The sequence below is a fragment of the Stenella coeruleoalba genome (assembly GCF_951394435.1).
Source record: "Stenella coeruleoalba genome assembly, chromosome: 2".
Lineage (NCBI taxonomy): Eukaryota > Metazoa > Chordata > Mammalia > Artiodactyla > Delphinidae > Stenella > Stenella coeruleoalba.
In genome coordinates, this window is record NC_137147.1 from 164,205,345 (window position 1) to 164,220,829 (window position 15,485).

General features: G+C 42.4%; 1 protein-coding gene across 2 annotated transcripts in view; it reads right to left on the reverse strand.

Moving 5' to 3' along the window:
• Positions 1-15,485, reverse strand: part of CCNY (cyclin Y) — a 127,778-nt gene that overhangs the window by 91,953 nt on the left and 20,340 nt on the right. The window contains exon 1 of one of the 2 annotated variants that reach the window (XM_079907710.1): positions 11,420-12,224. The exons of the other annotated variant lie outside the window; for it this stretch is intronic. The gene's annotated coding sequence lies outside the window, so the exon portion shown is untranslated. Of the gene's footprint in view, positions 1-11,419; positions 12,225-15,485 lie in introns of those variants that run through there. 2 annotated transcript variants of the gene reach the window in all.

Here is a 15,485-nt window from a genome sequence, read left to right on the forward strand (position 1 = left end):
GCTGCACGCAGGCTTTCTCTAATTGCGGCGAGCGGGGCCTACTCTTCATTGCGGTGCACAGGCTTCTCATTGCAGTGGCTTCTCTTGTTGCAGAGCACGGGCTCTAGGTGTGTGGGCTTCAGTAGTTGTGGCTCAGGGGCTCTAGAGCGCAGGCTCAGTAGTTGTGGCGCACAGGCTTAGCTGCTCCGTGGCATGTGGGATCTTTCCAGACCAGGGCTCAAACCCATGTCCCCTGCATTGGCAGGCAGTTTCTTAACCACTGTGCCACCAGGTAAGTCCTGAGTCAAGTGTAATTTTAGATAGACAGATTGATAGAGGTGAGTGGAAGTGTAATTTTAGGTAGACAGAGAGATGGATGGATGAAATATGACAATATTTAAAAGATCTGCATAACTTGGTAAACCAATGTTTTCCAGATGATCAAAGCATGATGTTACAAAATTTTGGATGGGTAAAAGATCCATTCAAAGTACAAGCTAGATCAATACATTTTAATGTAACAGAATAAATGGTTTCTGATTCCACATTGCAACTAACCTGCAGTAAACTACCACCTGTCAAGTTTTGGTATAGTATCAAAGAATATCCATATTACATTAAAAAAATGGCTATAGGAAAAATACAGTCTCACCATTAACATCATACTCCACGGTGAAAGGTTGAAAGCTTTTCCTCTATAATCAGGAACAAGACAAGGGTGCCTACTCTCAACATTCCTATTCAACACAGTCCTGGAAGTCCTAGGCAGAGCAATCAGGCAAGAAAAAGAAAAGGCATCAAACTTGAAAAGGAAGAAGTAAAACTGGCTCTATTTGCAGATTACATGATTTTTATATATAGAAAGTCCTAAAGAGTCCACCAAAAAACCATTAGATATAATCAACAAATTCAGTAAAGTTGCAGGATACAAAGTTGACACACAAAAATCAGCAGCATTTTCTATACTAACAATGAATTATCTGAAAAAGAAATAAAGAAAACCCATTTTCAATAGCATCAAGAAGAATAAAATTCCTAGAAATAAATTTAACCAAGTAGGTGAAAATCTTCTACACTGAAAACTACAGGACATTGAAGAAAGAAATCTAGAAGACACAAATAAATAAAAGGGTGTTCCATGTTCATGGACTGGAAGAATTAATATTGTTAAAATGTCCATACTACCAAAAGCCATCTATAGATTCAATTCAATCCCTATTCAAGATTCCAAAGGCATTTTTTACAGAAACAGAAAAAATGCCTAAAATGTATGTGAAACCACAAAATATCCCAAATAACCAAAGCAATCCTGAGAAAGAAGAACAAAGTGGGAGGCATCTCACTTCCTGATTTCAAGCTATATTATAAAGCTATAGTAATCAAAACAGTACATACTGACATAAAACCATGTGCATACAGTAATGGAACAGAATCAAGAGCCCAAAAATAAACCCCTGCATATACAGTCAACTAATATTTCACAAGGGATTCAAGCATAAACAATGGAGAAAGGACAGTTTCTTCAATAAATGATGCTGAAAAGCTGGATATTCATAAGTAGAAGAATGAAATGAGACCCCTATCTTACATCACTCACAAACATAAACTCTAAATGGATTAAAGACTTAATGTAAGACCTAAAACCATAAAACTCCTAGAAGAAAACATAGAAATAAAGCTCCCTGACATGGTTTTTGGCAATGATTTTTTGGATATAACACCTAAAGCACAAGCAACAAAATAAAAAATAAACAAGTGGAACTACATCAAACTAAAAGATTCTGCACAGCAAAGGAAACCATCAAACATGAAAGACAACCTACAGAATAGGAGAAGATACTTGCAAATAATACATCTGATAAGGGGTTAATATCCAAAACATATAAAAGAATTCAGTAACAACAACAAGAAAATACCCCAATTAAAAATTGGCAAAGGACCTAAATAGACATTTTTCCAATGAAGACATACAGATGGCCAATAGGTACACAAAAAGGTGTTCAACATCATTACACATCAGAGAAATGCAAACTAAAACCACAATGAGCTATCACCTCTGCCTGTTAGAATGGCTATCATCAAAAAGATAAGAGATAACACATGCTGGTGAGAATGCGGAGAAAAGGGAACCCTTGTGCACTGTTGGTGGGATTGTAAATTGGTACAGCTACTATGGAAGACAGTATGGAGGTTCCTCAAAATATTAAAAATAGAACTACCATATGATCCAGAAATTCTACTTCTGGATATACATCCAGAGAAAAAGAGAACACACTGTTGAAGAGATACCTGCAACCCAATGTTCATAGCAGCACTATTTACAATAACCAAGACATGGAAACAAACCAAGTGTCCACTGACAGATGAATAGATAAAGAAGCTGTGACATATATAAAATGAAATACTACCAGAAAAAGGAAGTCCTGCCTTTTGCTACAGCATGGAAAGACCACAAGGGCAATTATGCTACTTTTACTGTACCTCTGAAACTCTAAAGGGTGACTTTTGAATCCGTCTCTCCAAGTCTGTGCTATGACAGATGCACGGAGAGGAGCTTAATAAGCACAGGAAGTGCAGCACTCTGTCTGCCTGCTGGTGCCTGTCACAGGCAGTCTTTTATGGGAAACCAAGAAGCACAGAAGAGACAACAGAAGAAAGAGAGACACTATGGATGAAAGTGAAGGAGAGATGAAAGAGTGGAAAAGTGGGCAGGAACCACAGGAAATGAAAGGAGAAGGGCCCCACACTTGGGATTGCACACAATGTCATCACTGGGGACTGGCTTCTTTCACTTAGCCCAGTACTCTGGAGATGCACCCAGGGTGTTACATGTGCAGGTAGTTCGTTCCTTTTGATTGCTGTGTAGCATTCCATGACGTACTCATTGACCTGTTTAAAGACGTCTGGGTGGTTTCCAGTTTGGGGCTCTTCCAAATAAAGCTTCTATGAACACTCGGAAGGAAGGAAGGAAGGGAGGGACGGAGGGAGGAAGGGAGGGAAGGAGGGAGGGAGGGGCACTGACCTATCCACAGTCTTTCCCTGGAGCTTTTCCACTTCCTTTCTTAAAATCTGAACCCTCATTCTTAACCCTTATTCTTTTCTGTCAAATGACAAGCATCAGAGTACCTGCTCAGCACCACTTTGTAACAAGTGCTGACAATTCGCTTTTGTCTCCTTTGCATCCTGGTTTTAACAATCCAAATCTCTTCCATGGACAATGACTTCATTTTCTCCCTTTTTTGTCAGCATTCTCTTTGGCATATTTACCTATTTTCCAGAGACACATATATGAGACCTCTAGTTAGACTTCTAGTATGCTATGAACATAAACTGTTTCAGAATGCATATCTGACAAACCAAGAAACACTTCACAAAGATCAAAGTTGCATCACCATTCAATGAGGGGCTTCCCACTGGCTCAATTATGAAACACCACCCCATCTGCACCTGCAAAACATTTCAACACAATCTCTAGGTTACAAGTGTCATTTATCACCAGGCTCTATGTCATGAGACATATTTTCAGCACTAAAACTGAATGTGCACTCATTCGTCACAAAGACGGATGAGAGCTAAAACCCTGTGTGACTGGCTATGGGGATGAACAGAATAGAATACTCTTTTAAAATATTTATATTGGTTTGTCGAGTTCTCATAGAAAAAGCTTCTTTTCCTGTTTCTCTGTTAGGAAACATCTGTATTCCTACAGAGAAAATGGAAGGATCAGCTATCCAGCAACAATGTCAAATACATTAAAAATTAACAAGAAAAAATTAACCCCACGGTAATATTCCTTCTCTGGTTTCATAAGCTATATAATATGTATACTTCACACAGCTGCCCTACTAAATGTCTAAGCCTCAGCATTTGTTCTGAAAAGGAAAGGGCCGAAAATAAATCATTTCAAGATGCCCAAGGTTCTATGGGCAAAGACAAAGCAGAGCAACTTTAATGGGGGAAACTTTAATCTTATAAGCTGCATCTCTTGCCATAAATGTGATAAATATCTAATTATGTGCTACTCCCAACTAGTTGCCAATCCAAAAAAAAAACCTGTAAAAATGATGTCAACACTATGTGTACACTACTTTGCTAGAATAAATATGTGCTTCCTTCTATGCAATCACCAGGAAAACAACGAAACCACTATTTGCATAGGGCACTTCACGAAACAAGTTAACACAGTCATAAAGAGCATCCACCACCTCTTTACTACACGACGTGCACAGCCGTGGGACTGGAAGTTCAGAGCAGAATCCCGCATCCTTGCCCGCACTGCACTGAGGAGAAGGGGGCACACTCACCCGCTCTCCTCTACCTCATCATCCCTCCCGAGGTTCAGCCAAATGCTGTCGGGAAGCAAGGAATCTGTTACTAACAACTGTAGTGTGGACTACAGAGCACTTACTGTGTGCCAGGCCTGGGCCCCCCATCCCTAAAAGGTAGGTTTCATGATCCCCACTTTGTAGGTTAATAAGGTGACAGGATGTAACCACCCCACGTCACACCCAGGGAGACGCAGAGCCAGGATTCAAACTCAAGTCAGCCCAACTCAGGCTTATCCTCTGATATTTACATACATTTTCTTATTACATTTTATTACAGTTAAAATTATTCCTGGATTTAAAAATCCTTTCAGTTATAACCTAGCAGAGGAAATAAAAGCATGACTAAAAATAACCATAATTTTAAGAAATGTGTTTCCATTCTCTATGGGATGAGATCTACAGTTAACCAACACCTAATGAGCAGAGGAGGAAGGCGGAGCAGGAAAGGGTCATTCCGGCCAAGGCCTGAGCCAGCATGAGCAAAGGCACGTCATCGGCAAACAGCCGGGCCTGTCGAGAGAATGACACACAGGACAGGGGGTCCTCGAAGGCAGACAAGCGATGGCCTGGGCACCACGGAAGGCACCGGGCTCACGCCTGAGACAGTGAGTCACCTAAGCTTTGTGAAGAGAAGAGGATAACACAGACCTTTCCAAGACTAATCTCTGCAGAATCAGTGCAAGCTATCCCACGCACACTGCTACCAGTGAGACTCCTCTCCTACCGACAGAACCCAGCGCTGCCGCCTGCCTCCGCCCGCCTCCGCCCTCTCCTCCTTCCTGACTGTCAGAGGCAACGGAGTTCCTGGAGGAACCCCATCCCTACCCTCCTCCTCCTCCTCCTCTACGATCGCTCTTTAAATTATTCTGAATCTTCTTCCCCTCTATACCAGCTCCATCCTCTGGGCCTTCAAAACACCTAAGAATCTGTCATTTGCGGGGGGGGGGGGGGGGGGGGATAAATAAAACCTGCCTTTTCATTTTCAAATCTCACAAATAAGTGGTCTGGCCCCCCACTGCTGGGCAATTTAACTTCTGTTCCCACCGAAATCTTTACAGAACACACCAAATTGCCATCCTTCGCTCATCAAATGCAATGGAACCCACTCGCCTGAACACGCAGTATTGCTGATCATCCTCTTCGTCTTGAAGTTGTTTCTTCCTTGGACCTCTGTGGCTGCCTCTTCTGGTTCTTGTCCTAACTCTGACCACCCTTTTCCACTCGAATTCCAAACCGGGTGGGTGCTGCATCCCCACGTCCCGTCCCGGGCCCTGCAGTCTATGCCATGGGAACACTTACAACATCTCTGCCCTGTCCTTACCCTCCTCAGCTCGAGCCCCACATTTAAAACTGTGTGGAGGATGAAAAAACAGGTCCCAACTGGGACAGACTTAGTTTGAAAGGGCAAGGTGAGATGTTTAGAAAAGCAGGCAGAAGTGAAATTGTGGAAAGCCTCCCAGGTCAGGGAGGGTCAGCGAAGGTCACTGAGGAGGGAGGGACTCTTCAAACTGGCATTTGCAGGTTAGCCTGGCAGGGTGGTGAAGGATGGGTCTTGAAAGCAGAGGGGCCCAAGGAGACCACTGAGTCCAGCCTTAAGAAATGAGAGCAGGAGCAACTGTGGCAACAGTGGCAACAGAAAGGAAGAGGAGGTCCCCTCTCACCAGTCCGCCATCACTAACCAGGTACCATGTTTCCTCCTGCGTCTCCTCGGCAACGCTGGGCACTGCTGTTACCGACATCATCCACATACAGTCCCTGCTGTGAAGGGACACACAGGCTAGGTGGGGATGACAAGAAAAGATGTCCAGCCTTTTTAAAAAAAAAAACCTCACAGAACAAAAAGTGAAATAAGCTATCTGAGAGGCAATCAACAATGAACAGAGCTTAAGAGCTTCTATCCAAAGTAGTAACACTACCTGGCCAAGTCTCCAGATAACCAACCACACAGCAATAGAAACAGAAGATCCCTGATCATTATCATGCAATGTCTATAACTAGCTAAGTTAGAACAACGTTCAACTGAGGCTTCATAACCAGCCCACTTCTAGGCACACACCAAATACACATAAATGCCCAAAGAATATGGGTAGGGTGAAAGACAGAATTCACCTCCCCTCTATGAGCATATGCCCTCAACAGTGAAATCTCGGGGTTGTAGTGAGGCTTGTAGGAGCTAAGGCTTTAGGGCAAATCATCTGAGCAATTTACTGAAAACACATATTCCACAGTTCCATCCTTGCAAATTCTGATTTAGAAATCTGTGTTTTCAAATAGCCATCCGGGGAATTCTGATCCAGAACAGTGTACCAGTCACCCTTTTAAATGCTCTCAGAAGTGGTCTGCCAAGCCTAGAGTAACACAAGTCAGAATTCAAATGCACTTTATTAAGATATTTGGTCACCTCTAATCTAGTAAAAATATTGATTTCTCTGGGGTCCAATTTGTGAAACTCACGAATGTGATAACGTGCAGAAGCAGAAAAATACTCCATCACACATTAGTAGGCTTCATCTCAGGAACACACCTCAATTGCAAATTTTTATATATGTTCAGCTCACCTAAGTCGGTTCAGAACACTAATAAAAATCCTATGAAAATCTCAGGGAAGAAAAATTTAATAGAGGAAGGCCCAATGGAGCAGTTTTCTCAAATGGGTATATTAAGCTATAAAACAAAGAATGCTGTCCACCATCCAGTTCTACCTATAGTACACCATGAAAGGAATTCAGGGTGACGATCAGGAATGAGGCACTCCATGTTCTGGGAAAACAGGCAGAACAGGCCCTCACACAGGTATTTTTAGGAGAAAATTTTATGAACACAGATGCTGGCATCTTCCCATACTTAGAAAAGCACCAAAATCATTAACATAGATATCTGTTGCTCGTGACTAGCAGCAACTTCTACTGAGAGGCGTGCCTGATTACACACACCCTTCACCAAAATCACACACATGCGTGTCTCGGTGGAGCAAGCCCTCAGAGCTATCCAAGAGGCTGTCTGCCAGGCTGCAGTCCTTAATGGGACCACCCCCCCAATCAAACTGAAACTCACAGCCCTAACGCTGTGCGTTTTTCTTTTTCAAGTCAACAAAGCCAAGAATTTATTCTCTTATATTTTCATAACTCTTTCCCATAAAAAAATTGATTGGAATTTCTTCTGTGTTTTCTGAAAGCAAGAATCCAGGGCTTCCCTGGTGGCACAGTGGTTGAGAGTCCGCCTGCCAATGCAGGGGACACGGGTTCGTGCCCCGGTCTGGGAAGATCCCACATGCTGCGGAGCAGCTGGGCCTGTGAGCCATGGCCGCTGGGCCTGCGCGTCCGGAGCGTGTGCTCCGCAATGGGAGAGGCCACAGCAGTGAGAGGCCCGCGTACTGCAAAAAAAAAAAAGAAAAAAGAATCCAAGTTTTCAGGGATCACAGAAACAGTTCCGTTTAGGACTTGCCAGAGACCACAACCTCCCTGGACTCTGTTGAGCCTTTCATCCTTGGCTTTCCGAATGTGATGAATAACAAATCTACCCCTGAAACCAGACAATGTTCATGCCCTTAACAGTTTGGCTGAAGCCTCTGGCGGGATGCAATATGGTGCGAATGGGTCCAAGGTCCCAGGCGGGATCTCTGTCAAAGCTCATCTGTCCTGCTCTGTTCCTCTGTCCCACTGACACCCGCAGGGGCAAGTCAGTGCCCACACAGTCACCAGCACCTCAGACACTCTTAACTAACCCTGTCCATATCACAGTGCAAGGCAGTTTCTGCCTGATGATGAATTTAGTCCAGAACGCTTTTTGTGCATTTGGCACTGGACTACTTCCACAAAGCAAGTTGGGCGGTGTCCATGAAGTCAGACCAGCAGGAAGTTCCTCAAGATAACAGGCAGGATACTGCCACTCCTTCCTATACACCAGGAAAGTGGAAAACACTGAAGGGTTTCTCAATAGAGCGATGAGATCTCAGAATTCAGTGGTGGAAAGTACACCAGATTGGAGTCTGGAGAGCTGCTGGCCAGCCCCACTGATCAGCCTTTCAGCAGCCTTGTGACCTGGGATATAACTCGGAGCCTCAGTTAAGGAGACAGTAAGATGATCTCTGAGGCCCCTCTGAGGTTCTAAAATCTAGGATTTTATGACTCTTTCCTTCAAAATTCTGTCTTTAATCCCACTGGGAAGGGCCCTGCAGGGCGGTCAGTGCTCCAGGGCAGCCCTCCGGTCTCTGGGCGGGGATGCAGATGGCTCCACTGCAAACTGGGAATGGTTTCACCAGTACAGAGATGCCTCTGACAGCCTAGCAGAGTATACAATGACAACCACATCTGTGAAAATAACAAGTCCATGTATTATCTATGAATACTCATTTGCAGATGAAAAGAAGCAAAAAAGTTTAAGACAATTTTATATAAGAAAAACTCAGAACAAAGGAAAGCTTATCAATGCATTGTAAAAATTTTTTTTCTTTTTGCAAATTAGGAGAAGACTACGATTTTTCCATTTTTGTGGTAGCGCAGTTTCTGCAAATGAAAAATACTGGGACACAATCTGCAAATCAATCCTAAAGATGAGGATTAAAAACGTGAAGCCTCGGGGCTTCCCTGGTGGTGCAGTGGTTGAGAGTCCGTCTGCCGATGCAGGGGACACGGGTTCGTGCCCCGGTCCGGGAGGATCCCACATGCCGAGGAGCGGCTGGGCCCGTGAGCCATGGCCGCTGGGCCTGCGCCTGAAAGGCCACAACAGTGACAGGTCCTCGAACCGAGTAAACATTATAGCAGGTCTCCTGATTTCTGGGTAGGTGTTTCCCACTACACAGCTGCCTTCCAAAAGGAGCAGTTCTCACCTCTGTTGTACTGCCCTCCAGGCAAGAAGACTTTGTTGCCTCGCCTGTAATCAATTCCAGCTCTAACCTTTCTTATTTTCAAGAGTTTCCTTGGCATGTGCACCTAAATCGCTCTTCTGATAATTTTACCCATTTCCTCATGTTGATAAAAAATGGCCTTCCATCTAGGTAGTAACCAAGCTCTTTAAACCAGCAACTATACTCCAAAGTTTTACAGAGGGATGGAAGCGGGGAATCTGTGTGTGACTGTTCTTTGTATCCCATTACTCAGGAGACTGGGCAAAATGAGAGGTCCTCTGAGAGGAGGTTTTGTTAAATGAAATCTTTTACTTCTGGTCATTCAGACGTGCCTTTTTCTGGTTTAGGAAAATCACTTTCAGACTGCAAACCTGTGAAGGTGTCCAGGGAAAAAACACAGGTACAGGGGTGCCCTGACAACCCTGCCCACCTCCACCAACAAACAGCGTGACTCCCACAGAATAGGCCGCCGGGGAGCCAGCCTCGTGGAGAGCTGCATTCCACAGATGCCTGACTCGCTGGTTCCAAGGTTCCATGGTCACCACTCTGGACTCTGAATCCAGAGATGCCTAAATTGTCCCAAGTTTTAAGGTGTTTGTTTTATTCAATAAGATCCATGAGATTTGAGCCCATGTCATCTCACAAGAAATGACCTTTACCTAGTAATATTATTAATAAATTAGTATTTCTTGAGTGCTTATTTTGTACCAAAGTAAGTGATCTTGATCTTTTTACCCATTTTTATCCCCCACACAAGTCTCTGAGGTAGATTTTTTTATTATCCCATTTCACAGAAGAGGAAACTGAGGCTGAGGGAAGTGATGAAACAGGCCCAGGCACTCGCAGCAGGTGCTCCACGAACATTAACACATTTGCCTCTTTCACCTTCTTATAGATCTAATAAAGCCTTCTTGTTCTGTGACTTTTCATTGTGTATCTTATTTCCCACATAACTCCTGTACTGTCTGATAAGCAAGTGTTGAGTTATTCCCATCCACGTACAGCCCGACACATTTTACACGTTCAATGCCTGTTCAGAGAGAAAGCTTTTCACCATCCATTCTAAAGTTTGGGGATTTCATCTCCGTGCTAATAGTGCTGCACTGCCTCAGGGTCAATTCTAGTAGAGCTCAGTTCCCACCAGAATTTTTAAATTATCACTTTCTCTAAAATGCAGGCAAATAAGCATGTGTCATCAGGGTAATGCAAATTAAAACAAGATATTACTCCATACCTATTAGAGTGGCCCAAATCTAACACCACCACCACCAAACGCTGGTGAGACATGGAGCAACAAGGACTCTCATTCATTTCTGGTGGGAATTCAAAATGGTACAGCTACTTTGGAAGAAAGTCTGGCAACTTCTCACTGAACTAAAGGTACTCACACCATACAATCCAGTAATGACTCTCCTTGGTACTTACCCAAAGGAGGTGAAAACTTAAGCCCACACAAAAACCTGAACACAGATGTTTATAGCAGCTTTATCTAGAATTGCCCAAACTCAGAAGCAATCAAGATGTCCTTCAGTAGGTGAATGGATAAACAAACGTGGCACATTCAGACAATGGGATATTATTCAGTGCTAAAAAGAAATGAGTTATTAAGCCACGACAAGACATAGAGGAACCTTAAATGAATATTACTAAGTGACAGAAGGCAGTCTGAAAAGGTTATAGACTGTCTGATTACAACTACATGCAATTCTGGAAAAGGAGAAACTATGGAAACAGTAAAAAAAAGATCAGTGGTTGCCAGGAGTTGGGAGGAAGAAGGGATGAACAGGTGGAGCACAGAGGATTTTTAGGGCAGTGAAAATACTCCATCCGACACAGTAATGGTGGATACATGTCATTATGTATTTGTCCAAACCCAAAGAATGTACAGCACCAAGAGTGAACCCTAATGTAAACATGGACTTTGGGTGATGATGACGTGTCAGTGTAGGGCCATCAACTGTAGCAAGTTCCATCCTGGTAGGCGATGTTGGTGGTGAGGAGGCTCTGCAGGTGTGGGGTCACGACACAGATGAGAAGTCTGCTTACCTCTCTATTTTGCTGTGAAAACTGCTCTTTAAAAAGTTGTCTTTAAAAATAAAAATAAATTAAGAATAAGGCAGGCTACTTTCTTTCAAGAAGCCTCTGAACTTGAGACCATTTTCAACAGATTAGATAGCATCCTAAGAAAAGTGTGAAAGAAAAAGGCCCCCTTTTGTCCCAAATGTAAAATAACACCTCTTTTCAGCGCCAGACTGGCAGCACTGACCTGACCGCAGACGGCTCACTCAGTCCAGCAGGAGACACACGGGCCGTGAACATGGCACGCCTGTGCTCAGCCGGGGCCACCATCCTGGGGCAGCAGGCCTGTGGAGAGAGGGCTGAAGGCTCCAGGCTCGACGTCCAGGGACCAGCTTCTCTTACTGAGCGACCCGACAGCGCAGGACCGCATAACAAGTGGCAAGAGCTCCCCACGGACCTGCCGAACGAGCCCCAACCCTGCCCCAGGAGGTGCCGTTTAAGCATCACCCACAAGGTCAACCCAGAAAGCCAAGTGTCTAACACCACACCACGTTCAAGGTCACTGTATCTTTGCCCTGAACAGCGCAGAAAGAAAAGACAAACAGAAGATTTAGGAATGTGCAGATGCCCCCTCAAAGCTGCCTTTGTGTCAACACACACCCCCTAAAATGTGTTTCACTCTGATGAACAACCTTCCACAAATGCCAGTTTAGAGAGTAAACTGGGTGCAAACTTGTTGGGCGGGGGAGGGGGCGTTGGCGAGGAGAAGCGGCGGCATACAGGGGCACTTTGGCAGTAAATACCAAACAAAACAAAACTCTAATATACACCTACGCTTTGACTGCGAAATTCTACTCCTTGGAATTTCCTGAGGACCAAAGCAAAGATGTACCCCCACAAAAGAATGTACATTAATTAGTCTTCTAAGAATTGCATGTAACATAAAAATTGTATGCAATATTTTAAAAGGATAAATAGGAGATAAGTAAATGATGGCAGAGCCATAAAACAGAACACTACAATAGTGATTAAAAATGACGAGATAAAAGTATCCTTACTGACATAGAAAAGTTTATGTGAAAAAAATTATGTTTTAAAATGGTACCCAAGGGGAATGCCTGGCAGTTCAGTGGTTAGGACTCAGAGCTTTCACTGCCAGGCCAGGGTTCCATCCCTGATCGGGGAACTAAGATCTCGCACGCAAAAAAGGTACCCAAAAGGTGCCTCTCACTAAGGTAGCCCTAAAGCAAAAGCAGAGTCAACATGGTTTCTGTGTTGCTTTAATGGAGATTTTATATTGAACAATGGAGAACTGAATGTCTGCATCCAGTCCCTTTACACTTAAATTGGCATTCAAAGTAGTATTAAGGAACGAGCAACGGCAGCTACCAGCCACAAGTGGCTATCCACAGTAAAACTCTTTACAATTAGATAAAATGTAAAACTCAGTCCCTCAGTCACACTAGCCACATTTCAGGCGCTCAGTAGCCACATGTGTCTGGTGACCACCATACTGGACAGCACAGATATGGAACCTTTCCATCACCAGAGAAAGCTTTAGATCAAAAGGAAAAGGGTAGGCAAAGAGGATAAATTGGGGCTTGACTAATAAAGAATGAAAGCACAGCCCAAGCTTCCGGGTTAGTGTTCACACTAAGCAACAGCACGGCCCACACAGCAACTGCTGAAAAACCATTGGTCCTTTCATCTATTAATAGGGATGTCACCAACAATTTATAATGGTATATATCTAAGTGACAACCTTTGAAGCTGAAATCTACAAATTAAACTTAGTCCAAAGATAAGACCACTGCACAAAGAAACTTCACGCTGTTCCTTAGAAATCAATTCAGAACCAGTTCATTTCAAAAAGAAATCTCATTTCTTAAATTTAGATCCAAATCATTATTAAACTGCTTGATCACTCAACTTACACATGATGCCCCAAATCATATGCTGCTTTTTGCAAAAAAGCCCCATCCCACCAAGAAAACAAAGGTGTAACAAGCTAAAATGAAATTCTATAATCTTTTTGTAAAGCCAGTGTCTTCTTTAGATGCACTTACTGCATATGTGTACGCAAACTGATATCTGTGCATCTACGCATATAGATACATAACACAGAAGAGAAGAAGGAACAAGTCTGCACTCACTGAACACACGAGCACAGCATTTTCATCCTCCTGAGATAGTTCAACTCTCAATTTTTCAGGTTAATGAACATAAACAAGGAATCAACCCTCAGCAGACAAACGACTTCTATCTGGTTTTGGAATACACTAATAATTTTGCTGATAAATTAGTCATTTTTTAACATTTTATTTTGAAATTATTTTCAGATTACAGAAGAATTATAAAAATCGTTCAGAGTTCCTATATACCCTTTGTCCAGCTTCCCCCGAAGTTACAACACCTTATATACACAGTTTTAAAAACTAAGAAATTAACATTGCTACAATACTTTCAATTAAAGATTTTATTTAGATTAATAATCTTTTTTATTTTTTTACCTAGTATTATATATACTTAACTGGCCTTTTTTTTTCCATTAATTAATTAATTTATTTATTTTTGGCTGCGTTGGGTCTTCATTGCTGTGCGTGGGCTTTCTCTAGTTGCGGCAAGAAACTAGAGTAGTAGTTGGGGCTACTCCTTGTTGCGATGCGCGGGCTTCTCATTGCGGTGGCTTCTCTTGTTGTGGAGTTCTGGCTCTAGGCATGCAGGCTTCAGTAGTTGTGGCTCACAGGCTCTACAGCGCAGGCTCAGTAGTTGTGGCACATGGACTTAGTTGCTCCAAGGCATGTGGGATCTTCCTGGACCAGGGATTGAACCCGTGTCCCCTGCATTGGCAGGCGGATTCTTAACCACTGCGTCACCAGGGAAGACCCCTTAACTGGCCGTTTCTAAGCATACAAAGATTAGTAGGGGCAAAAGAGAACTGACAACCTCAAATCCAGAGAAGTTAACCAAAAAATCTTGATTTGTATTAGGGAATTAAATATCTTGACAGTAACAGCATACAAATGAGGGAGAATTCATCTGTGACTTTTTATTTTTGAAGTTCAACATTCTTCAACTGGTGGTAGGAAGCACAGAAATGTCTCCTCACTTGATAAGCATAAAAGAAATAAATCTAGGTTTTGGTTTGGTTTTAAGCTATAAGGCTGCAGTAAAAATAGGCAACCACTCTTTGCCACACAAGTCTTTTTATCACGAGGACCATTTAAACATAAGCATATGTATATATTTTTTTCTTTTCTTTTCTAGCTGAGTATCAAATTTATGCTATTCTTGCTCTCAAATGTCCTCCAGGGAAAAAGATTACCTGTCTCACTTATATTCCATAAACCTCACGAGCTCAACAAACACTACTAGGCAAGTTTGAGATAGAACTGGCTGTTAAGTATGTAACCCAGTGATAAAAATCTTTCATGTGCACTTAGAATTTTCCACCTCCCAGAGCACTAATGTTCAAAGATCAACATGTTACAAAACACATTTGTTTAAATTGACTGATAGTTAAACATATGCTAACTGGCTCATTTCAAAAGTATATACAAGGTGGTCTTGAACTTAAATGAGCACTAGGAGAGCTCAGAAAATGTCCACATTTTGACAATTAGGGCCCAATTCTAACTTAGGACCACTCCCCAAATCAGATTTATACAGCTTTTGCTTTGGTAAAGTCCTCAATGTGTAAAAGAAGATGGCTTTTAAAAGTTCAAAAGTTAAAAGAGTTAACAGGCAAATCATATAAATAACCCGAAGTTTTGAAAAAAACACAAACAGTAGCTGGAAAAAATGAAGCATAAAAACACACAATTCTCAGAGGTAAAATGTCTAGTAAGCATATTAATGTAGCTTTAATGTATTAAAGCTGACTTTCACATAAGAATTCAAAACTTTAGAAATATGTCGTCTCTTGATATTCTACACTACTATGAACACACATTCAAACATGATCCTAATGTGTGGAGAAAAGGAAACCCTTGGTATACTGTTGGTGGAAATGTAAATTGTTGCAGCCACCATGAAAAACAGCATGGAGGTTCCTCAAAAAAGTAAAAATAGAACTACCACATGTCCAGCAATTCTACTTCCGGGTATATACCAGAGAAAACAAAAACACTGTGTCTGTCTGCACTCCCATATTCATAGCAGGATTATTTACAATAGCCGAGACATGGAAACAACCTATGTGTCCATCAACAGATGAATGGATAAAGAAGATGTGGTATTTTTATACAATAGAGTATTAGCCATAAAGAAGAATGAAATCTTGCCATTTGATGGATGGACCTTGAGGGGATTAT